Here is a 26,540-nt window from a genome sequence, read left to right as displayed (position 1 = left end):
AGGAGTAAAGTGGTAGCTCATTGTGGCTTATATTTGCATTTCAGTAGTGATAAATGATGTGGAGGATCTTTTGATTTGTTTATTGGGTATTTGTTTTCATTCTTGGGAGAATTATCTATCCAAATCATTTGCCCATTATTCTAATTAGATCATTTGTCTCTGTATTGTTGAATTGTGCTTTTTGTATATGTTGGGTACAAGTTCCTTAGCAGATATATGGTTTGCAAATATTTCCTCACATTTTATGGAGTGTGTTTTTCTTTATTGATGATGTTCTTTGACATCAATAATATTGTATTATAATCATCAAACTTGCTATGAGACTTGATCTTAATTATTCCAACCACTAAAAAGAGATTATAATTATGTGACGTGATAGAGGTACTAATTATCACTGCAACGGCAATCATACTACAATATATAAATGCAACAAATTAACACGTTGTGCATCTTAAATTTATATAATGTTTTATGTCAAATATATTTCAATAAATAATAAATAAAAATTAAGGAAATTAGAAATATATTTTGAGGCACATAAATTTTTTATTTTGATGTTGTTTATACATCTGAAGTCGTATCTCAGAAACTGTTGCTTAATACAAGGTAACAATGATTTATTTCTATGTTGTTTTCTAAGAATTTTATAGTTTTAGCTCTTATATTACTGTATATTATGATGCATATTGAATTTATTTTTGCATATGGGGTGATATATATTTTAGGGGGTAGAGATAAAGGAAGTTTCCAAAAGAATTTTTATATATGAAAGTAGATTTATAGGATCCTGGGGGTCCGGCTAAGATTGCCTTTTGCCCTTAGCAAAGTATTAACGTCGAGGCAACTGAGTCCCTAGACGAAGATCACTCTGCCTGTTTCAAGGATTTTTCAGTGGGCTATAGGCAGTAAGGAAATTTAATATTTTTTATTCTGCCTTTGTTTCCTATGTCATATATATACACACACACACACATTTTATATATTTTATATCTTTATGTCAGTACCACAGTCTCTTACTTATTGTAATTTGTAGTAAGTTCAAACCAGGAAAAATGAGTGCTCCAACCTGTTTGTTTTTTTAAGATCGTTTTGCCTATTTTAGGCTTGTTGCATTGCCATATGAGTTTGAAGATTAGCTTCTTAGTTTCTGTAAGAAAGCAACTGAGATTTTGACAGGTATTGTGTTGAATCTGTATATTAATTTGAGGAGTATGGTCATCGTAACACTATCAAGTCTTCCAATTTATGAACATGGTGTCTTCCCATATAATTAGATCTTTTACTTCAAAAGTATTTTGTAGTTTTCAGCATACAAGCCTTGCACTTCTTTTGTTATTTCTGACTTTGTTCTTTTTGATGCTATTGTAAATGGAATTGTTTCCTTAATTTCATATCTGGAGTATTCATTGCTACTGTATAGGAAGGCAACTGTAGTTTGCATATTGATCTTGAAACTTACCTGAACTCATTTATTAGTTCTAAGAGCATTTGTGTGTGCCTGGGTGTGTGTGCATGTTCGTAAATTCCTTAGGATTTTTTTTTTTTTTCCCATACAAGATCATATTATCTGTGAATAGAGATAGTTTAACTTCTTTCTTTTTAATTTGAAGGTCTTTTTATTACTTTTAATTACATAATTGCTTATATTTTTCTTTTATGGTTTTTGGTCATTTTTTTTTTTTTTTGTATTGGTATTGCTGCTTGAGGCAGCTGTGATGTTATATAATTACCCAAGATTTTATTTGTTTGATTTTTTTTTTTTTTTTTAAAGAAATGCCCTGGAGAAAGTGCTTTTTACACTGAGGGGACTCTAGTCCAGTCAAATGAAGAGAAGCCTTGTGAAGGGACTTTTCAAGGAGTTAGCTGATAGGTTCAAATACTGGAAGTTCTCTGACGATGCCAGATTGGGGGAGACTCCAAAAACCCTTCTGCGCTTACTTTATTGAGTGTTAATCTGCTGTTTTTCACAACTACCATGTTTGAAAGGCTTGCTGATTTCCAAGATTATCGTGGAACTGGGGAAAGGAGACTGGAAGTAGGGTAAGTGAAAGTGCCACAAAACTCCCTACTGTTCTTACAAAGATTTATCTTTTTTCTTCATAAATGCTCCTTGGATTATTGTAAGCACTTGGTAAATTTCTAAATTTCTGAAAAAGTTGATTTTGACAATTCATCCAGTGTTTTTATTGCTTATATAAAGGAATCAAATTTTTAAGTTCTTTACTCTGCCATTCTGGAATTGCTTGTCTTTAAGGGCTGTTATTTTAAAACTACTTCTGAAAATAATCAGAAGGCACCCCCAATATTGCAGAAGCTTTTAATCTGTGGGATCGCTTCAGTGACGTTGCATTACCACCATCAACCAAATGCTTGAGTTCAGAAATGAACAATTTTTCCAAGTTATTATTTCATATGGAAAGAAAATAATGCTGAATAAACTGGGGTGACTTCATCAGCAGCAGTAACATATATAGTAACAGAGTGAGCCAAAAACCGCCTTGTTTTTTCAGTGACTTCAGTTGAAAGTGAGCATATGTTTAGCTTCATAATGTACATTACTGTGCCTTCAGGAGCAATCTAACTGTTCAATGTGTTGAAAAGTAATTGTTCTTGCATAGTCATGTCAAAATTTCAAACTCTGACTAGTAAAATTTTAATAATAAAATTATAATAATATCTAATTTTAATAAAATTTGATTAAAAATTTTTTTTTACTTTAGAAATTTGTGCTGTTAGGGGACACCCGGGTGGCTCAGTGGTTAAGCACTTGCCTTCGGCCCACGGCGTGATCCTAGAGTCCCAGGAAAGAGTCCCATATTGGGCTTCCTGCATGGAGCCTGCTTCTCCTTCTGTCCGTGTCTCTGCCTCTCTCCCTCTCTCTGTGTCTCTCATGAATAAATAATAAAAATCTTTAAAAAAAAGATAGAAATTTATGCTGTTATTTTTTGGCTTTGGCCTTCTCTTTGGTCAAATACTGACTTTAATACTTGCTCATTAAGAATTTTTCCAAGTTATTTTTCATCATACCTTAGCTTTCTAAAAGTAATTACAAAAAATCATAACCCAGTAATTGGTGTTCTGTAGATTTTCGAGATTTGTATATCTGTTTTTTATAAAGCCTAAGACAATAGAAAGTGTTCTCATGTGACAACGTGCGTCTTATGAGAAGAGCTATGTGGAAGGGTAGAAAGCAAAGGTTGTCTGCAGTGTTTCCTGACATGTGTTTTCCAAACTCATAAGCCCTTAGGATAATTAAGAGGAATAGTTAGGATGTAAAAGAGAGGTTGGGTTTCAAGATAGAGCAATAGCAGTATTTGGCATTAACTTTTACTTTTAAAATAATGTTAAAATTTCAGAAGAATCAGGGATCCCTGGGTGGCGCAGCGGTTTGGCGCCTGCCCTTGGCCCAGGGCGCGATCCTGGAGACCCGGGATCGAATCCCACATCGGGCTCCCGGTGCATGGAGCCTGCTTCTCCCTCTGCCTGTGTCTCTGCCTCTCTCTCTCTCTGTATGACTATCATAAATAAATAAAAAATAAAAAAAAAAAAAGAGTTTTAAAAAAAAAAAAAATTTCAGAAGAATCATTAGAACAGTACAAAGAAATTTGGTACAACCTTGTGATGGTCAACTTTATGTGTCAAGTTGACTGGGCTAAGAAATGCTTAGATAGCTGGTAAACATTATTTCTGGGTGTGTCTGTGAGGGTATTTTTAAAAGAGATTAGCATTTGAATCAATGGACTGAGTAAAGTGATCTGCCTCTCTAATGTGGTGGATATCATCCAAGCTGCTAAAGTGCCTGAAAAGAATAAAGAGGAAGAAGGGTAAACTCACTTTTTCTCTCTTTGTTGAGCTTGGACATCCATTTACTCCCACTTTGGACACCAGAGCTCCTACTTCTTGGGACTTTGGACCAGGACAGATAGCTACACCATCAAATCGCCTGGTTCTTGGGCCTTCCATTTTTTCTTTTCTTCAAGATTTTATTTAAATTCCAGTTAGTTAACATACAGTGTTATAATAGTTTCAGGTATAGAATTTAGTCTCAGGCTTTTAGACTTGAGCTGAATTATATCACTGGTTTCCTTGGTGCTCTAGCTTGCAGATGGCATATTGTGGTATATCTCAGCCTCCATAATCATGTGAGCCAATTTCTGTGATAAATCTCTTATGTTTCTATTTATATCCTATTGGTTCTTTTTCTCTGAAGAATCCTAATACAAACCTTCACCTGTATTCCACAATTTTTAGCACTTTACCTTTCATTCTCTGTCTCTTTCTGTCTTGAGCTATTCGTGAATAAGTCATAGATACAATGACCCAGATTCCAAAAATTTCCATTGTTTCCTAAAAGCCAGGGCATGGTCCTTCATAACTCCAGTATACCTAATACAATAAGGAAATTAACATGAATAAAATACCATCATCTAATCCCCATGCATGCAGATTTTTACCTGTTTTTTCTGAAAGTGCCCTTTATAGAGTAAAATATTTTTTTTTCATTTGTTTGTTTCTTTTCTGGTCCATAAACCAATCCAGGTTACACATTGCATTTAGAGGCCATGTGTTTTTAGACTCTTTGAATCTTTATCTTTCATGGCCTTGACTTCTTTTTTAAGATGTCTGTATTCTATGATATTTTCTTATAATTTGTTTCCAGCTATGCATTTTGGGAATACCATGAAAGTAATGTAGTATTTACTCTGTCTCATGAGATGTCATATGGTTTGTCCTACAGTTGGTAGGGGTAACTTTTATAACTTGTTTAAAATTGTGTCTGCCAGATTTTTCCTTTCTAAGATTAATAAATAAGTATCTTGTGTGGGAAATATCAGAAAGGGAGACAGAAGATAAAGACTCCTAACTCTGGGAAACGAACTAGGGGAAGGGGAGGAGGGCGTGGGGTGGGGGTGAATAGGTGACGGGCACTGAGGGGGGCACTTGACGGGATGAGCACTGGGTGTTATTCTGTATGTTGGTAAATTGAACACCAATAAAAATTTATTATTAAAAAAATAAGTATCTTATACTTATAAATAAATAAAAAATATTTTGTGGGAAGATACTTTGAGACTATGTAAATATCCTGTTTTGCATCAAACATTGATCTACTAATTTTAGCATCCATTAATGATTCTTTCCTGAATCGATTATTATGATGATGATTATGGAATGGTGATTTTCGAATTTCACTATGCCTTCTATATTTGTTAGTTGGCATTCTACTATAAGATAGAGATTTCCATTTTTAATGGGCTACAATAAATTATCATTACTTATTTTGATATTAATTTTTTTCCAAGGTTAGTCAATGGTACAACCTTAAGATCAACTTGTCTAATCTTTTGAAATGTCCCTATGAATCTTTGAATAAGCTCCCTTAGTTTCTGTCATGACAGAATGTTTTTGGTTAATCTTATATTTTCCTAGCTGAAGCCCTGGCAACTTTTTGCTGTTGTTTTTAAATTGGAGAATGAATGGATTTAGAAACACCAGTCTGGGAACCAAGTGTGTGTTCATTACCTCCAGGATTACGCATAAATTCACATATATACGTATTTTTGTCTATTTCTATGTAAAAACTACATGTTCACATGGATACCTCAGATTTGCTCTAGCTTTTGTCCCCTTTTGTATTTGTACCTTCTTTATCTAGCAGTAGGGCCCTAACACCTATTATTCTGAGTAGATTTACTTATTTATTTAGTTCTCTTGTCTTTAACTGTTTTTGTAATTCTCTGGACTGTTTCCTTAGTGTCAGCCTTGTGAAACATGATGATTATGCTAATTAAAATATTCCTTTTCAACTCAAAAGTCATGACTGATGCCAGAGAGGAGCTGAGTTTCCGTAGGAAAGAAGGGAAGAAGCTACCTAGAGCATTTTGAAGAGGCATTTTTCTCACAGACTCATAAAATTACGGCATTAATGAAGTGAAAAAAAGAAAACTATGTGATGATTCTAGTAAAAGAACTAGGAATAAGAGATGTCTATGAAGGGAAATGATTGGTGAATAGAGAGTATCCCCTCTTGTAATGCCTTGGTGCTAAATCGAGGTATCAGAACCATAGAGTGGTCTTATGGGAGAAAGGCTAAGTATCTGAAGGGAAAGGGACTTAGAATAAGAAATAATACTGAAAAAAAAAAAAAAAAAAGAAATAACACTGAGTTGCAGAAAAGAAGGTACTATTTCTTGAGCACTCAAGTTTAGGATTGAGATTTATATCTACTGCACATGAAATGACATTAGACAACCACACAAATATAATATAATGAATTAAATATTAATATGTAACTTACAATGCTCTTAAAAATCATATGACTAGATTTTCTAAGTGAACGATAGAATTAAAGAAATTATTACATACTTGTCATAGCTTGGTGAAACTGGAAGAAATTTTTTTTTACTATAACTTCCTTAAAAAATTTTTATATATAATTTCAAAGCATTCACTTTTTAGGATAGCTTTTCAAGTTTTGTGAAAAATTTAAGAAATTCCATTATGATAAATGTAAATGATAGATTTTCTTTTTTGCGATGGCCTACACATTTAGAAGCCTTTCTTTGCCCTTTGTAAATCATAATCCTAGAATGAGTTCCCAGGTGGGAACCACCATCCTTTGACATCACCTTGATAAATGCTCTATATTATGCACATCTCCTCTGCCTCTGTCAACATCAGGAACAGGCACTGGACTGTAGAATCTATTTTTGTCAAACAAGCTTCTCATTTGCTTTGCTTGTCACAGCAGGCTATCTTGGACTTCTTTTTGCTGAGTCTGCCTTTTCCTTCTTGTTCTGCATAATGTACACATAATATGTCCCAGACATTTTAGCGGTAACAGAATTTGAATCACAAAACAATATGAAAAAGTATGTTCATATCCTATTACTTTGACCTAACCTTGCAGATTTGTTCCCTGCTGTTCTAAGTATCCACCTTGCTTCCTACAACCTGCTTTTTTTGCTCATGTAATTCTCTCCCTTACACTGAAAATTTTTATTGTCAATGCCCCGACTGTTCTTTAAGGCCCTCTTTATTTTTATTTTTATTTTTTTTTTAAATTTTTTATTTATTTATGATAGAGAGAGAGAGAGAGAGAGACATAGGCAGAGGGAGAAGCAGGCTCCATGCACCGGGAGCCCGACATGGGATTCGATCCCGGGTCTCCAGGATCGCGCCCTGGGCCAAAGGCAGGCGCTAAACCGCTGCACCACCCAGGGATCCCTTAAGGCCCTCTTTAAATCCTGTTTTCTGAAAGGACATTCCAGATCCTTTCCATGTAAATTATTATTTTTTCCCTTTGTGATTCTTTCATCACAATTTGTACCACTCATGTAGCACTCACCTCATTCTTTGTCTGGATTATAATTACTTGGGTAAATACAGTAATGAAGAGGGAAATTCCAAAGCTTCAGAGAAAAACCAGGTATGACTTCATCACATAAGACATTGAAAAGGAAGACTGATTTTTGCACACTTTCACAAATGGCTTTGATGAGGAGGAATTGTCTAGAAAGGACCTAAAGAAACAAACATGATAGCACAAATTCAAGAGTGTAGAACAAGGGTCAATAAACTTTTCTATTAATTATTGTTGGGAGAGAATTCTCCATGGGTGTCTCACGCATTTCTTGCAAGCAAGCAGTGGCAGTCAGTTTTTTAAGAGTGTCTTTTTCAGGAGGTAGTATAGTAGCAAAATAGCCTTGCAATATAGAGAAAGCATCTTTTCTGTTGAACAGAGGACAGTTTTCTTTGTTGTCAAGTATAATAAAGATAATGCATCTCTCCAAAGGGCAAAGGTGGAGCAGGCTTTCTTGTAGCCCATTATAAAGAATTGGAAATTTCTAAAATCGATTTCTCAGCTGTGACTGAATCAAGTATGGGTGATTCATCCTGAGGTAAAATTCACTTCCTGCTGTGAACCTGTAACCAGTGAAACCATGATACACATATTGTATTATGTTCTTAACAAAACACAAACATGTGATAGGCATAGGATAGACATTCCCATTCCAAAAGGGAGAAATTAGAAAGAAGAATCTAGTCACAGGCCCCAAGCAAGTCCAAACCTTGCAGGGAAAATTCCTTTAGTTTTGAGGCTTGAAACAATCCTTTTGGTTCAATGTTTTGTCCTCTAAGCCCACAGAGGTAGTGGTCTTGTCTGGACCCACTGGGGTGACAGTGTTGTCCCCTTAGCTCTGGGCAACAGTTCTGCCCTGCTGAAACCAAGGAAGAGACCACGTTGTCCTGTGAGCCTGTATCTTCTGCACCTGTGGTGGTAGGGGCACCCTACTGATATCTGGATCACCTTCTGAGTCATTCTTCCCTTTTCTTTAAGGATAACGTATATTTATAGCCAGATAACTCTGTTGTCTTATCCTTTCTGTTCTGATAGTTTTCCTTTGTTTCATTCTCTCTCTGTTCTTTAATCCAAGCTGGTGGTGTTTCTACTGGTATAACTCATGTCTATTCCTCTCTTCTGCTGAGAAGTCCTATTGGATACAGCCATGTATGAGTCATTCACACATATGACTCACACGTGTAAGTCACACTATTTATCAAATGATTGTTCAGCCACACCCTTGATGTTCTCTTCAGAATGTAGTTTTTCACTTTTTGAAGTATGGATAGGCTGAGAATTTTTCAAAGCTTCAAGTTCTGCTTCCTTTTTGTTTAATAATTGCTTCAGTTCATCTCTTTTTTGTATTTTATTACAAATAGTAAGGAGAAATCAGACTATACCCTCAACATTTTGCTTAGAAACTGCCCCAGCTAAACATTGGTTTTTATTGTTCATGAACTCTATCTTCCACAAAAACTAGACAAGTTATTTGTAAGAAATACCCTTCCGTCATTGTCCAATAACATGTTCCTCATTTCCATTTGAATGATTTGACCAGAAGCATCTTTTATATTTTTACCAACAATCTCTTTTTAAAGCAATTGTGGGGAAGCCTGGGTGGCTCAGCAGTTGAGTGTCTCTCTTCAGCTCAGGGCTTGATCCTGGGGTCTGGGATTGAGTCCCGCATCGGGCTCCTTGCTGAGAGCCTGCTTCTCCCTCTGCCTGTATCTCTGCCTCTCTGTGTCTGTCATGAATAAATAAAATCTTAAAAAAAAAAAGCAATTGTGGCTTTTTAAAATGTGCATCTCAAAACTGTTCCAGTCTTGACCCATTACTCTGTTTTAAAGCCACTTCTACATTTGTAAATTTTTTTTACAGTAGAACCCACTTCTCAGTACCAAAATCTGTATTACTCTGATAGGGTTGTCATAACTAAATACCACTGACGAGTGGTGTAAACAACAGAAATTTATTTTTTTACTGTTAGGAAGTCCAAAATCAAGGTGTCAGCAGGTTTAGTATCTCCTGAGGCCTGTCTTCTCAGTTTGCAAATGGCCATCTTTTTCCTGTGTCCTCACATGGTTTTTCTTCTCTGTGCATCATCACTGGTATCTCTTTGTGTGCCCAAATTTTCTCTCTTATAAGGGCACTGGTCAGATTGGATTAAGACCCATCCTATCACCCTCATTTTAATTTAATCATATCTTTCAAATTCATCTCCACGTACAATCATATTCTGAAATACTGGACATTAGAGCTTCACAATATGAATTTTATGAGGTGAGGATTCAGCTCATAACACAGGAATATTGACATTCAATGAATACACTCATTTCAAAGAACATAGTTGTTGAAGCAATCTAGTATTACTCTGTAAAAGCATCGACCCTCATAGTATATCACTTTTGTTGTTGAAAAGGGAGAAAAAGCCTGTGGCCTCATCAGTTGTAGCTTTCATTTTTACCACTCTTTTTGAATAACAACTGTATTAAAAACTATCTTGAAAATAAAAGACAATGATGTAGATAGTACTTGCAGTCCTTAACAGAATTTTTTTCTATTTTATCCTATAAAATACGAATTTTATTTCCCCAGTATAAGACTTAAGCCTCAAAGCTAGGTTGCTTGTTGCTGTTGTTTTATAATTAACAGAGAATAAAGCTTATTTTTAAAAATGTCTTTAAATTTTTCTTTCCTAACCTTACATGCTAGGCTTATTTATTTATTTATTTATTTATTTATTTATTTATTTATTTATTAAAGATTTTATTTATTTATTCATGAGAGACACAGGGAGAGAGAGGCAGAGACACAGGCAGAGGGAGAAGAAGCAGGCTCCATGCAGGGAGCCCGATGTGGGACTCCATCCTGGAACTCCGGGATCACACCCTGAGGTGAAGGCGGATGCTCAACTGCTGAGCCACCCAGGTGTCCCTCATTGAAGAGTTCTATATTTCACTTGCAACTTCTTTTATTTCTTAGAGAAAGATATATGAAGATTTTTTTTTTGCCATGGTTTTCTCTCATCTATATATGAAATTAACTTTTATTTCAATAACTTGTTTCTTCATATAATCATCTTCTTGCTTATAATGATCAATCTCAGCCTTCCACAAGTTCCTTCCTATTTTGGAAGAAATCAGTCTTAATCTCCATATATCCCTTTATCTATCCATTCATCTAATGTCTATTTATAATGTACATATTCATCATTCTCATATTTCTTATGGTATAATCTAATAAATATATAAAAATATTTTCTGTCATTCATAGATAAGCTTTCTAAAGAGCTGATCTAATGTTCTGAATTTTTCCTCATTTAATTTTAACCAATACCTGAGAATAAAAGCTATAAAGTCCAAAACCCAAAAGATAGTACCTAAGAATAAAATCTGTGAAATGTGTTCTTGGGATGACTGGCAAAGATAAGTTATCATATAAGTAACTGACTCCATGGAAAATATACATAAATATGTGACTGAAGAGATCATGGATTTTCAGTCAAGATTACTTCAGAAAATTTGGAAACTCATTGTAACAGAAAATCAAATTTAACAAGTTAGTTAACCACTGTCAGAAAGGAGAACATATAAACAGAAGGGCAATCATTAGCTTTAATTCTAAAAAAGTAGAGCCTGAAGCAGCAAAAAGATTTGCCAGAATGACTTTAACACTATCTAGGAGAAAGAGTAGCTAATTAGTGGGTGGATTTCTTTCAGGATTCAGGCTATTCCCAAGCTTTACATTTTTTCTGTAGCTCCCCAATTAACTCCAGGGTAAAGTATAAGTTTCTTAGCATGTAAAAGCCTTGGCTTAATTTTGTTTCTGGCTAAATGAACATCTCTTGCCACAACCATTACACATACATCCCAGACATAATAGATTGAAATTTGAAAATTTCTGCATAGTCCACAATACTTTTGCATATAATGTTGTTTCTGCTGAATATACTTCTCATTCTTCTTTCCTATATAACACCTACTAATCCTTAACACTCTGCACAGATAATCCTTACCAAGAACCTCCCTTGATCCATTAGTCTATGTAAGTGCCTTTACTTCAGTTCTCATGCACTTTGTGTTTACCTCTGACATAGAACTTATTACTTGATTTTATGTTTTTTCAGTAGACCAGGAGCTCTTTGAAGACATGGGAAGAATTCAAAACCTTATTTTAAAAAAAAGGAATGAAGAATGTCGCTGCAGTGAAGACGACTACATCAGGTTATAATAACTTGTTAATAATCATTAATCTAATGAACATACTTGTTCCTGTTTCTTTTCTCATCAAACAAATTTCTGATTATAATTTCCCTTCCCCTCCCCAGTAATTTGCCTTCCAGCAGAAAATATTCTGCTGAAGGCTTAAGCCTCTCCTACTCTAGGCACTTCTATTTTTCATTGTATCTTGGATATTGAATTGTGATGTGCTGTATGTTTCTGTTTTCCCTCAGGTGTATTTTCCATTTTTTTTTTGCACCTGATTCTTTTCCCCAAGTGACTGATTTCAATAATATGCATCAATGGGTTCTTTTGTCCATTGACTTCTTGTTGTATTTGGTCAATGGGAAAACCCTGAAAGTAGGTAAGAGGGCAGGACAATTAAGGGGTCAGAATACTATTCCTTTCTGTGCCTATGACTTTCTGTGACACTTAACTGACACCACTTTCAAGGTGGTCTGTTTATAACACTATTTCTGGATTCTGATAATAACTTTACCTACCCTCCTTTTTCTTATCCAGATGTGTTAACAGTCCATTTTTACTAGGCCTGGAATAATGGCAGTATCCCCCTATGATTTCACTTTATTCAGCCTTATTCAAAATATCCTAGATAGAATATGCCTTCCTGGGACCATATTGAGGGTTAAATGGAATTCTAGAATAGAATCATTCATGTATGCAAAAAAAAAAAAACAAAAACACAGGGGTAATAACTCTTTGCCAAATGGGATGGGGCCTGGGTGATCCATAGCATAGCATGGCATTATGATTAATTAAATCGAATCATTAGATGAAGCACAGATGGAGATCAAGTGGCTGTGGCACTTAGTGGTTAAGGTAATGGTAGTGATTATATGATTGTTGGATTTCTTGGATTCAGTTTATAGCTTTAGAGATACATGTATAGGAAAAGTGAAAATATCAGCTATTAACAGACAATTATGAATACTGTGGAGAGCTGGAAGGTTTTTTAGCCGTTTTGAAGGAATCTCATGAATTCATAGGGGAATATAAGACTGAAGACCAATAGGGGTTGATTGTAACAGTCAATTAGATACTCGATCTTGCTAATTATTTCACACTAAGGTAAGGACCATAGTGGGGAAGGATAGGACTTTTATGTAGGAATGGGGATATTTACATAGTAGGACAAAGTGTACTTATTCTGTTTTGCCTCAAGACTGTGTCAAATCACTGACTTACATGACTATATGATGTAGTGTGAGGCTGTGCTTCTCACATTTTTTAAAAACTTTTCAAAAACATTTTATTTATTTATTCATGAGAGACACACACACAGAGAGAGAGAGAGAGAGAGAGAGAGAGAGGCAGAAACATAGACAGAGGGAGGAGTAGGCTCCATGCAGGGAGCCAGACGTGGGACTCGATCCCAGGTCTCCAGGATCACAACCCAGGCTGAAGGTGGTGCTAAACCGCTGAGCCACCCAGGCTGCCCTCACATTTTAATGTACATGTGAATCACCTGGGAATCCTTAAAATGCAGATTTAGATTCAGTCTGAGGTGTGAGCTGGGTGTGGCCTGAAAATCATCTCAATTCCTTACATCAAACATGTTGTGCTGATTGAAAATGGTGAACAAGAAGTAACAGCACCATAAATGAGTAAGCTATATGTGTGTCAGAGAATGGGAGATAAATGCTGAAAAAATTCAGTAGTATGCCACATCAATGGAATTTTTAGGGGTTCATGGTAAGACAGCCCTTCTAAACAATAAAACAAATTATTCCACCTAACCTAGTGAAAGAGACACAGCTTGGTAGATCTTGGATTTTTGGAAGCGGTATATTCTCCATCATCTTCTTCCTTAACCCATTTACTTATCCAGATTAGTAAAGGTATTAGTATTGATTCATGCCTTGAATTAAAAAGAGCTCTGAAACAAGGCTGATTTTGGCTCAAGCCATTTTATAATTTGAGTTTAATTATGTAACATAACCAATGATTTTTTTTTCAAGTATTTGTGACAGACACAATGTTGTATGACACTTTTCCAAATCCAAGTACAAGAAATCCCAGCTCAGGCAGCTACAGTTTAGGAGTGATGCAATATTCTCCATATTCTTCTATCAACTGTTTCTGGCTTGTCACTGGACTGTGGTAGAAAGTAGATGCTTGACCTTGTAAAACACTGTAATTATGTGAATCTGATTATCCAAGATGAGCTGTATGTTATTCAGAATCAGCCCAGATATAAAAGTTGGATATGAATAGCAGCATTACTTTATAAAATGGAGGTGGTATGTAATAGACCACTAGCACAATGGATGAATCAGTTGAACAAGGTACCTACTTCACTTCTTTGCCACCATGCAGAAGGAAAAAGAGTGAACCTGGTTTATTGGTAGATCTGATTGTAGTATCAGCATCAGTTAGAAGGTGACAGCAGTTCTCAAAGTGACCCCAAAAAGAGTGGCTATAGTAGAGGTCATGATCCAATGACTGTTTTCTAAGACTAAAGTATTCATTTCTTCTGCTTCTGGGAGTCATTGGCAGCCAACTGTTCTCAATTGAGTTCTCATCCAAGACGTCGTATTAGCTGAAGAGATTCTACCTACCTAAAGTCATGCCCCCTTCCTAGAGACAGCTCAATTCAGTAATTGGTCATACAGAGGCATTAAGGTCTGTTCCCATGCCACAATATAGAACATCTCTGAAGAACCATCCCAGCTCTAATCTATAGAATCAGCTAAAGTCTTTGTTGAGAGTGTCACTGTTCAAATTCTCCCTCTGCCCAATTCTGCTTCTTTACTTCATAACTGTTGATATTGAGCAAGTCCAAATAAACTTTCTACATATAAATCATGATCTCAGAGATAGTTCTCAAGAGTACTCACAGATTGAGTCTGTGACAAAAGGTGTTGAGAGTGGTCTGAGCTGAGTCACTGACAGAGTGTAAAGGAACATGGAATAGTTTGTGAGGTAAACAATTATGTTTACTAATTCAGGTCTTTGAATCAGCTGTAGAAGCAGAATGTTGCAGCTATTTTAATGTTAAATTACCCTTCTACCTATTTCTTTCTTTTTAATGAAGAATATGAGTTTTAGTTAATATTTTAGGTTTCAAGTTGGGCATATGGCCAAATTAATATCGCCACAATGATATGGTACCTGGTGATATTTGTATGTCTCCTATGTGGAGAATGAAACTTCAAACCCATGAAGAATAAGAGTGATCTAAAGGGAGAAAAGTTGTACCTCACCAGGTAACTTTTTTTCCCACTAAATCTCTCTCTGTCCTTCTCTACCCACATTTATATCCTGAGAGGATAGTCTATATGGATTGTATCAATGAGCTCTCTTGCCCTCTATTTTTTTAAAATTTTTATTTATTTATAGTCACAGAGAGAGAGAGAGAAAGAGAGGCAGAGACACAGGCAGAGGGAGAAGCGGGCTCCATGCACCGGGAGCCCGACATGGGATTCGATCCCAGGTCTCCAGGATCACGCCCTGGGCCAAAGGCAGGCGCCAAACCGCTGCGCCACCCAGGGATCCCTCTTGCCCTCTATTTTATGATTGCTTTCATCCAATGGGAGTCTTAAAAAAAATATGAGGGAAGACAGAAAGGGAGAGAATTTTATTTATTCCCCTGGATTAGTCCTGTGGGACTAAGTCCTTTGGATTGTTTCTCTCTACTGAAACCTCTTCCTTTCAAGTCAGCCCTTTGAGCCTAGGTGTGTTAAGAGCTCTGCCCTAAGGTACTACATTCTTGTCATTTCCTATATTGTTCTCAGTTGTAGTTTTCTGGTAACCTTCCTTGAATTAACCCTAATTTAAATGTATTTTCTATTGGGATCCAGACCAACAGACTTGGAGAAACCTTCCCCACCCCACAAAAAGCATCTATAAGAAGTCACCTGGCTTTTATAGACAAAGCCTGTCTTCTAGTCTTACTCTACCTAGGACCAAGTGTTTTCTTACATTTTAAAAACTGACTTAGTGCTCAATTCAGAATGCAAATAACTTTTTTTAAAGAGATACCAATGATTAGGCCTGCCATTAACATTTTCAGACTCTGAAAAAACAAAGCTTAAAAAAACTCATTTTCAGACTCTGGGAAATAGTGCAAATGGAGGCCCACATACCATGAGTCTAATTATTCAAAAGATATATATATATATACACACACATATATAGATATACACACATATATAGATATACATATATATATCTAAAATTATTAAATACAGGGTATTCTTTTATCTTGACAAATACACCTTCATAACAACATACTAAATGTGTGCATCTGTGGCATTTCATGACTGAAATTTGGCAAAATACCAAAGATGAATGAATTTAAATATTGTACTTGTCTGCATGTTTTGTTGATGGGCAGTGATGTTTGGATGAGAATAAAATTAGTATATTCATAAATTATAAATGTCATACTAGTTTAATAAAATTATTTTTTCACACATTTTTAGGAAATTCACTAGTTATGTTTTTGTAGTCAATATCTTCAACTAACTTATGTTCTATTATCATCAATGCCAAAATAATTTTTTCTGATTAATGTCATTTGAATTTGGAGAAGTTTATTTTGTTGAATCAGTGGCTAATAGACTGGGCAACAAATTCTTAAAACTAAGGTGGAGAAATAAACCCTAAATTTTTTATTTTATATCATGATAAGATGATGCAGGCAGTCTGAGTCTGAGGACTTAGAGTGGGTCCCACAGCCCAGAGGATTCTTGGCTTTATGAAGCATGGAAATCAAACATGAGTCAAGAAGAAGCAAGAGCAGGGTTTACTGAAGGGATAGAGCAGATACAGATAATGTGCCTGGGAGACTCAGAAAGAAAAAGGGGCATGAATCTCATCTTGGCTTGAGGGTCTGGAGTTTTTATTGAGGATGGTGGTCTGGTGTATGTGTCTTTTCAGGCATCCAGGAACTGGATGAACAAAGACGAATGCTCAGATGTCCTCCATAAGTCTCTTATGCCCTGGAGCCAGGGATCTTGGTTGGCATCAAGATGTTTGGAGCCAGTTTTCTTGGGAGAGCGTTCACAAGTTCATGACCACCTCACCCAGTTACTCCTTGGATGTCATCTATTGTGCTGAAGACTCCAAGGAAATCATTAATTCCTTGACTTTTACAAGGAGAACATACATTAAGGCATATGTAAGGAAGGGTATGCAAGTCCTAAAAAGAATAGAAGCAGGAAAGGACCAAAGAAAAAAAGGGCATTTTTTTCATGGGGTCCTTACATACATTCATTTTTGTATTTTTAAGAAAATATGAATAACTTTCAAAAGTTAATATCAAATAATTTTGAATTATGCAGATTATTGCATTTTTTATGAAAGACCAAATTTTCCTTTAGCTTGAGGTTCTTTGATTGTTTTGCTTATCTTTTCAAGTATGTTTTTAATTTTGGATGTTTTTAACACTACTTAGTCAGCATTTTTATCATGTCTCCCAGAATGTTTGTAAAATTGATACTTTCTTCCAGATATTACATTTTTAGGCAGATGCAGAAAATAGCACATATAGATTTCAAATCATTTCAAAGTATTTCATTTCTTTGAGTCTACTTGAGGTCTCCTGATAATAGATTCAAACTATGTGCTGCACATGTTTTAGGAATGTTTCAGGATTATCAGCCAAAATTCTAGATTGTAAAGCCTCAAAAAATCAATCATTCTAGTGACATTTTCATAGTGTTGTCCTCCATAATCTTTTTATCCAAGGCTTAAAAATGCCAGCTGTTTTTTTTCAGTTCTTCACTTAAAAGTGTACTTTTTAAAATAATAAGTGCAAAAACATTAAAATGCTCATTAATTTCAACCTCATTGTTTTCTTCCTGATAATTCCATGGTATGCACAATAAATGTTGTTTTCGGCTTAGTTCTCATTTTCCTGTGCACTCTGGTTGAACTGATAAATACTACTTACTTTTTAATTTTGTGTAAAATTGCTTCTCTCACTTTATTATTCACTAAGTTAATCATCTGATTTTGATTTCTCTAAGTGATAATATTTAAAGAAATACATTGTACATATTTGGCCATTTTAACATAAATTTTGAAATGATTTCTACCTAAACCAGAAGATTTGTTATTTTCTGTAATCATTGTGCTTTGAAAAGCATCACTAGGATTGAATAAATATTGGCCACATACCTATTCTTTAAGAACATCATATTATACTTTAGGTCTTATATTTATTTAGCACCATTGATCATTTGCTATTATTTAGCCACTTTTATATTCTTATAATTGAGTGTGTGCTTTTTTTCTGTGTAAGTGAAGTTTTGTATTCTAATCGAAAACTAAAGTGTTTCCAGTAACAACTTCAGCCAAAATTAATATCAAAAATTGCTTGTAAAACATGTAACAACAACCTGAAATAGAACGTTCAACTTCTGTATTTCCTTTCTTTATTGGAAACAATTTTGGTGTCTAATAAAATATTAAATTTTCTATTTTATTCATTCAAAAATCTGTTCATCAGACTTTAATTTGAGTCAGATCATGTTAACTAGAACCAGTCTCATACCATGAGAGTGATGAGATAGGAGTTTTTCAGAATCATAATCTAATAAGCATAATAGCTTGAAGTTTTATTTTTTCTCAATTTCTTGTTTTTATGAATTTAATTTCTGTTACCTTTTAAATAGCAGGCCAGAGTTCCATATCTGATACGAAAATTCTTTCTCAGTCTCATTGTTTGATCAGTAATGAGATCTTTATTAAACAAAAATTGCAACAATTTTATTTAACCTGTTCAACCTTTTGTTTAACCTATTAACAAATAGAAAATCTTCAGAAGAGGACTGCTAAATTTTTAAAAACAGGAAATAGCAAAAAGGAGCTGACTCCTGCAGAGCATCATTTACATAAGCTTATAAACAGAACATTACAGAATTTTTATTTTATTTATTTATTTATTTATTTATTTATTTATTTATTTAGTTTTTCAAAATTTTTATTTTAAAACGTTATCATTACTGGGGTGCCTGAGTAGCTTAGTCATTTACCCGTCTGGTCTGCCTTTGGCTCAGGTCATGACCCCAGGATCCCAGGAATCAAGCCCCACCTTTGCCTCCTTGCTCGTGGGGCATCTGCTTCTCTATCTCCCTTTCCCTTTTGACTCCACTTGTTCTTTTTTTCTCTTTCTCTCTCTCAAATAAATAAATAAAATCTTTTTTTTTTTAAAGCTATCATTACTGATCCAAACGATAGGAATGGGCAACATCATTATCCTTAATCAAATTTCTTAATCCCAGCAGTATTATAAGATATAATAGTGATTCTTTGACCATAAATATGTTGTTCTTCAAATTTTTCTGTCAACTTACAAGAATCAATGCTTGTTTAAAAGAAGGAAAAGTTAAGAGAATCCAACTTAATTATGTATTTTTAACAAAAGTTCTATTTTATGTTAAATTTTGCTTCCTGTCCATGTCATACCCAGAAGAAAATATGTTCCTTTAAAATGTGTTTTGAAAATGGCTGCACATAGAGGAGAGATTCACTTGTTCATATGACCTCAATCCAGTTAAGAAAGTAGATACAAAATGTATGTATATAAATAGCAGCAGTACAAATTAGTTCTTGCAATGACCCATTTGTTTAATCTGATTATTTAAAATTACCAAGTAAAATCCTATAGTTAAATTTTTGCTGCCTTTATTTATTTGCTCGTTAAAACTTGAGTGGATTATGTTGAATGCCTTCCAACAAATAAACATAACGTTTCACACTGCTGCTCTTGGCTCCCCATATACATGATGAGTTGACAGTTTATAGCCAATAGTTTTATTAAAACCTTCATAGTTCTTTTTCAACAAAGGGAAACTCTGGTGATTTATTCATTCAATCACAATTCTCAAGTCACCTTTATATCATTTATTTTTATTTTCATAGCTGAACTTACAATGTGCAGTAAGAAGTGTGGGGATGGGGGGTAGAAAAATCTCCTCCAGTGATATTTTCTGTTGTTGAAGAAGAAACGATCTATATCCATTATTAATGGATGGACTTTGTATGCTATGTTAAAGCTTATCTCCAAATATTCTTTAAAGTCTTAAAAGGTAAACTTTTTGATAATTCATTGCCTTATTATTTGTCATTACTATATTCATTTTATATGATCAAATTTATTAGTGTTATGATTTATACTTTCCATATGTTTATAGCACTTTGGAGATTTTTCTGTAATCAATATGACTAGTACATTTTTATGTGGCTTCAAGTATAATTTTTAAGTTGTAAATGTTTTAAAGCCTTCTGAGATTTATATAATATATCCTTGTTTTATGAAATAACATTCAATATGCATCAATAATGCAATCCTTTTCTAACCCTGCCTTCATTATTTAAAAATAAAAGAAGGAAAATAAATAAGCATTCAACTCATAAATTTGGGAAATTAATAACTAGGATGAAATGGGTAATAAAGATAACAGAATCAGAAAACATCAGAGTAGAATTCTAAGTCTGAGTAAACTGTTAATTGTAAGTAAGCAACTTCAAGAGTTGGTTCTAAGAAAAAGTCAGTTAAATATACAGTTGCAATCAGATAAAAAATTAATGAAAGCAGCTCATCAGCACCCCCCACAAATTTTGAAAATCAGAGGCCATATATGAAAACTGAAGAGTAGATTAAAAATATACATTTGACAATTTCCTTGAACTGGATGGTTTATAGATAAATACGTATAATTAAAATGAAGACAAGGAGATATAGATAATTAAATATAACAATAACCTTGAGAGAAGTTTTAAAAATGTGTCAACTACCTCCACAAAAGTTCTGGGTCCAGACAGTGTTGTAGAAAATTATATTCAAACTTTAATTGCAGCGCTCTTTAAATTGCTTTACACACACACACACACACACACCCCATAAAGACGATTCCAAACTTGTTTTTACAAAGCTAGTATAACCTGAGGCACCTGGGTGACTCGGACGATTAAGTATCTGGCTTAGAGTATGATCTCAGGGTCTCAGGATCACTCTGAATAGAGCTTCACATTGGGTCCTTGCTCAGCAGGGGGTCTGCTTGTCCCTTTCCCACTGCCTCCTCCCCAAAGCTCATGCTTTGACTCTTTCGTTTTCTCAAATAAATAAATAAAATATTTTTAAAAACCCACAAAGCTAGTATAACCTAATATCAAAACTTGCCAAACAGTGTCCAAAAGAAGAAAATTCAATCATCGCACTTACAGAGAATAGAATAATCCTAAATTCTTTGGACATCAATATAAATTTTGCTTCCTCTGAAAGTATTCCTTGAGATAATTGGTTGTATCTATTTATAGAAATGTTTTTAAAAAGCATTATCCCAAGTATGTAAAAATAAATGAAATAAATATATATAAATTATCTGTATATGTAAAAACTTTAAAAAATTTTTTATTCATTTATTCATAGAGACAGAGAGAGAGAGGCAGAGACACAGGCAGAGAAAGAAGCAGGCATCATACAGAGCCTGACGTGGGACTCGATCCAGGGAATCCAAGATCATGCCCTGGGCTGCAGGCGGCGCTAAACCACTGCGCCACCGGGGTTGCCCTGTATATGTAAAAACTTAAAATGTATACAGAGCATATAAAATATGTAATGTATGCATTCGTATATAAGAAAAATAAAAATATTAACATTGTGCTTTATTTGTAAAGTGGGATTATAGGTGATTTCATTTTTTATTCATGGTTGAAATTCTTTGTAATTCTTTTTTCTGTTGTTATAAAAGTACATAAATAAATAATTCATAATCCAATTATGTGTCTCTCTTATGGAGACTATAGTCCAGAGTGTTACATGATTTCTAGGAACTCAGTGATAAAAATTCTTTTTTTTTTTTTTTTTTTTTTTTTTTTTAGTGATAAAATTTCTTACCGGTGAATTAGGTTTTGTTGTTCTAGTTTTGTATTTTGCCTCTCTGAGGAAGACTCACTACTAACTGGCCTTCCAAAAACTCTTTGTGCTACTTCTGTGCCTCAGGATTCCTTCAAGCAAGGGAAGGTCTACCAGGGACAAATAGAATTACCAGTCACCCAAGGAGGTAGATGCCAATACAGCCGGTCTTGATGCCCTCTGGCTGTTCATTGACAGTTAAAACCAACAACCGTATTTTCAACTTCCTATGACTGTTTGGGGAAGGATTCACTGACAACTTTTTGATTTCACCTTCCCTTGCTTCTTACTATTTCTATTTAATATGGTATTTTTTTTTCAGTTTTCAGATATTATCATTTTTTAAAAAAAGATTTTATTTATTCATGAGAGACACAGAGAGAGAGAGAGAGAGAAAGAGAGAGAGAGGCTGAGACACAGGGAGAGGGAGAAGCAGGCTCCATCCAGCGAGCCTGACGTGGGACTTGATCCCGGGTCTTCAGGATCACACCCTGGGCTGAAGGCGGTGCTAAACCACTGAGCCACCTGGGCTGCCCAGATATTACCATTTTTTATTTAAGTTGCTAACACATATGTGTAGTAAAAACCAAAAGAAATAAAAAGTTGCCAAATAACATATTGTGTACAAGTATAAAAGAAAGTTGTTCTCCTTAGCCTGTCCATCATACTTCTTCTCAGAGGTTTTCTAGTTTTCATTCCAGAGATGTTTTCTAGTTTTCATTCCAGAGATGTTCTCTGCACATACAAGTATAGTTGTGTATAGATCTTTCTGAGAAAATTAATGTTAGCATGTTATGCACACTATTTGACGTGCTTTTCTCATTTTTAAAAGTTGAAGTATAGCTGATACACAATTTTACATCAGTTTCAAGTGTACAACATCGTGATTGGACAAGTCAGTACTGTGCTGTGCTCACCATAAGTGTAGCTACCATCAGCCACCATACAACCAAGCAATTACAATACCATTGACTATATTCCCTATGCTGTACTTTTTATCCTTGTTACTTATTCATTCCATTACTGGAAGCCTGTACCTCCCATTCCCCTTCACACATTTTGCTCACTTGACAGCTTTTAAAAAGTTTAACAATATATATCAGAGGTTTTCCCATATTAGGTCATTTAGAATTGCCTGACTTTTAGTAATGGCTGCCTATTATTTTATTAATTGGCTACACAGAAATATATTTAATCCTTTATGATAGACATTTAGGAAAATGGGCAAAGAATATGAAAAAGAATTAGATGTCATGAAATAAAGGAAAATAGGTCAACCACTCATGATGAGAGAAAATATACCACGTTAATGTGAATTTGTGAATGTCTAGTGGGTTAGCAAGTACTCTTATGTATTGTTGGTGGAAATATTAATAGGTGGAACTTTTATAGATGTTTTGATCATAATTAAAATGATCTTAATTTTTCACCCAAAACTTCTATTTTTAACACATAGTGGAGAGAAAAACTTATAACAGAAGGTTAGGTTTATAAATGGTTACTCAGTGTAGCATAATTGTAAGACAAAAGAGTGAAGTAATTTTCAATAGTTTTTAGACTCTATGTATAGATCAAATGCTAGAACAAAGGAAAGAAAAGCTAAAGAAGACAACACAACTTTCATTTTGCTTAGTGAAAACTTTTATGATGAGAGTTTAGCAGAGCAAAAAGTTAACAATGTAAAATAAACAATTTGGATTAGATTGCAGGAGAAATTGATTTATGCTTTCCTATCTTCTTAAAATCCATTAGCTGCCAAATATATATCAATTTAGGGGGTATGTGCACCTGACCTTATTTCCCACTCATGGGACTGGAAAATTTTCCCATTGGTTAAGTTGTAATTCTATTGGATACAAGATTTAGGGGGACAAAAAGTCATGAAAAGAGAATAAGAAAGAAATGCTACTTTTTAAAAGAAACTCACTTTTGTCATTGGTCTAGCCTTCTCAACTGCCCGACAGCTAGTGACTCCTACCAAAAGGGCCTGTTCCAAACCTGAGGGCTCCTAATTCTCAGACTCTGAGATCTACTGGAAAAGTCACTCTCCTGGGATTCCTAAGGAATCTTGATCTTTCTTTGCTCCTCATGGCCTGTGTGATCCAGGGCAGCTCTCTAAACTTTTTAGATTCATAGTTTTGTTCATATATAAAATGAAAGTGTGTGATCAGTTGATCAGTTAATTTTCAACAAAGCAGAAAAGACTACCCAATGGGAAAAAGACAGCATCTTCAACAAATTGTGTTGGGAAAAATGGATAGCAACATGCAAAAGAATGAAACTGGACTATTTTCTTGCACGAAACACAAAAATTAATTCACAATGGATTAAAAACCTAGGTGTGAGACATAAAAATCCTAGAGAAGAACACAGGCAGTCTGTGTTAGCAACTTCTTTCCAGATAGGTCTCTTAAGGCAAGGAAAACAAAAGCAAAAATAGGCTATTGGGACTTCATCAAATTAAAAAGTTTCTGCAGAGTGAAAGATGCAATCAGCAAAACTAAAAGGCAACTTATGGAATGGGAGAAGATATTTGCAAATGACATAGCTAATAAATAGTCACTATCTAAAATATATAAAGGATTTGTACAATTCAGCATTCAAAAAATCAAATAGTCTTATTAAAAATGGGCAGAAGACATGAATAGACATTTTTCCAAAGAAGACATACGGATAGCCAACATGAAAAGATGCTCAGAACCAGTCATCGTCAGGGAAATACAAATCAAAACTATAATGAGATATCACCTCACACCTGTCAGAATGGTAAAAATCAAAAACACAAGAAACAACAGGTGCTGGTGAGAATGTGGAGAAAGGGGAACCCTCTTACACTGCTGATGGGAATGCAAGCTGGTGCAGCCACTCTGGAAAACAGTATGGAGATTCTTCAAAAAGGTAATAATATAACTACTGTATGATCTAGCAATTGCACTACTACGTATTGATCTAAAAATACAAAAACACTAATTCTAAGAAATACATATGCCTCGGCATTTATAGCAGCGTTATCTACAACAGTCAAATTACGGAAGCAGCCCAAGTGTCCACCGACTGATAGATGGAAAATGGAATACTATTCAGCCATAAAAAAGAACGAAGCTTTGTCATTTGCAATGACAGGGATGGTGATAGAGTATTAAGCTAAGCAAAATGATTTCACTCATATGTGGAACTTAAGAAACAAATGAGCAAAGGGGGAAAAAAGAGAGAGAGGGAGGCAAACCAAGAAATAGACTCAACCAAAGAGAACAAACTGATGGTTACCAGAAGGGAGGTGGGATGGGAGGATGGGTTAAATGGGTGATGGGGATAAAGGAGGGCACTTGTATTGAGCACTGGGTGTGTATGGAAGTATTGAATCATTATGTTGTACAGCTGAAATTAATTTTACACTGTATGTTAACTAACTAGAATTTGAATAAAAACTGAAAAAAAATAAAATAAAGTCTAGATGGCCAATAAATTTTTCTTTTAGATTTGACATTGATTCTGGCTTCTCACTTAGTTTCAAGGGGTTACAAATCCTAAGAGGAGGTAATTATATCCACTGTATAAGCAGATGTTGGTTGTACTGAAGCAATTTGAGATAATGTTTTCTGCATGGCCATGGATTCTAGGAGAGAACCCTAAAATATGGTTACCTCAACACACATTTTCACTTCAGTTTAAGGTCATTAACTAAATGTAAATCAACCAATATACAAAATAAATAACATTTATGCACGTTTCATAGTTTGGTTTAAAAAACTGTCAACAGAGGGAAAGCCATAGAGTTGAGGCGGATTACACAGCAAATACTCACCTACTTGAGGATCCAGAACTAGCTGAGGAACTTTTTTTGATAGTGCAGTCTGGTTCTGTTTTATGTATGTCCCTTTATTTCATTCCCATGTTGATTGTTTGCTGGCCAAGAGTAAGATTCAAGACATCCAATAGATGTCTAAGATCAAACCAGGTCTCATTTAATTTTGCTATGTCCCTAGGCAGTCTAATTGTATTTTCACAGATTCAAGCTTTTGGTACTGAATTGTCAGACAATGGTTTATATCATAATAGATCACTTATGAAACGTTCTATGTCATAGGCAGGACACAGTGTACAGAACACTGTATTAGAGAGAGGTTTTCCTTACTGCTCATGATCACAAAAGAGTTCAAAATGTGTATTAAATTGGTGGCACATATCTAAAAAGAAGACAAAGAATAAATTATTTTCCCTTTTTATTTTCCATTGTTTTAAAATGACTTGAACTTGAGTAAGTGCAAAATAACATAAATTAACCTAAAGGCTTAGAGGTTTTGTAAAACACACATCTATTTTTTCACAAACATCCTGTGGATCGACAACACAGTCCTTTAATTTGTTCCAGTCTTAAGAATATACTGTTTTTACTCTGGGAAGGAGGTTTGCTGGCACTTTTGGTTATCTGCAATCTGGGATGCTAATAAATTTGGCTGCAGGGCTAGACACGATCTGTGCCATTTCAGCATGTTATGCTGACTGTATATTTGGCCCTTTGGGTACACATGACACCTGAGTGAGCAGCAGCAGTCAGAGCACGCGATATGCCACACACAAGTCTGCAGTCATTTCTGGGCATTCTTTGCTCACATGACACTGAGCATATTTAAATATGAAGAATAATGACTACTTTATAGTTCAAAACTGCTTCAGTTAACCCATTCTCCTGGAACTATGACAATATCCACCTCCATTGTTTTGGTTTATATAATTATTTTCTTATCTCCAGGAATTTTCTGCTGCTTCTTGGTTTCAAATACTTTCTAAAATCTTACTCTTAAATCTCTAGGCTCAGGAATCTCCACCCTCTAAATCAGATACCACATGACACTCATTTGTTATAAGTTGTTATGGTGAAATGTTAAATTACAATTTGCATCTTTTTTATTCATCCAGTGGTATGTAATTAAACATTTTGCTTTTGTGTGCCTGTATGTGCATATGTGTCTATATTTACCTAAAAAGGTTGTAAGCTTTCAGAGGAAAGCAACTACAATCTCTACCTACGTGTAAAATATTGTAACATCACTACCTGTAATTGAGGAGAAAGAGGGCAGGAATTTGT

The 26,540-nt window shown here is 34.8% G+C and overlaps 1 long non-coding RNA gene across 1 annotated transcript in view; it reads left to right on the top strand.

The window, feature by feature from the left end:
- The window catches only part of LOC140621491 (uncharacterized), a 291,722-nt gene that overhangs the window by 200,721 nt on the left and 64,461 nt on the right, over positions 1 to 26,540 (top strand). Inside the window, exons 5-6 of the long non-coding RNA XR_012021210.1 lie at positions 1,772 to 2,040; positions 11,472 to 11,568. This is a non-coding gene — a long non-coding RNA (uncharacterized lncRNA). The remainder of the gene's footprint in view (positions 1 to 1,771; positions 2,041 to 11,471; positions 11,569 to 26,540) is intronic.

The sequence above is a fragment of the Canis lupus genome, chromosome 30 (assembly GCF_048164855.1).
Source record: "Canis lupus baileyi chromosome 30, mCanLup2.hap1, whole genome shotgun sequence".
NCBI classification, from domain to species: Eukaryota; Metazoa; Chordata; class Mammalia; order Carnivora; family Canidae; genus Canis; species Canis lupus.
Note: the sequence above shows the minus strand (reverse complement) of the source record. Positions and strands in the feature narration are given on the sequence as shown.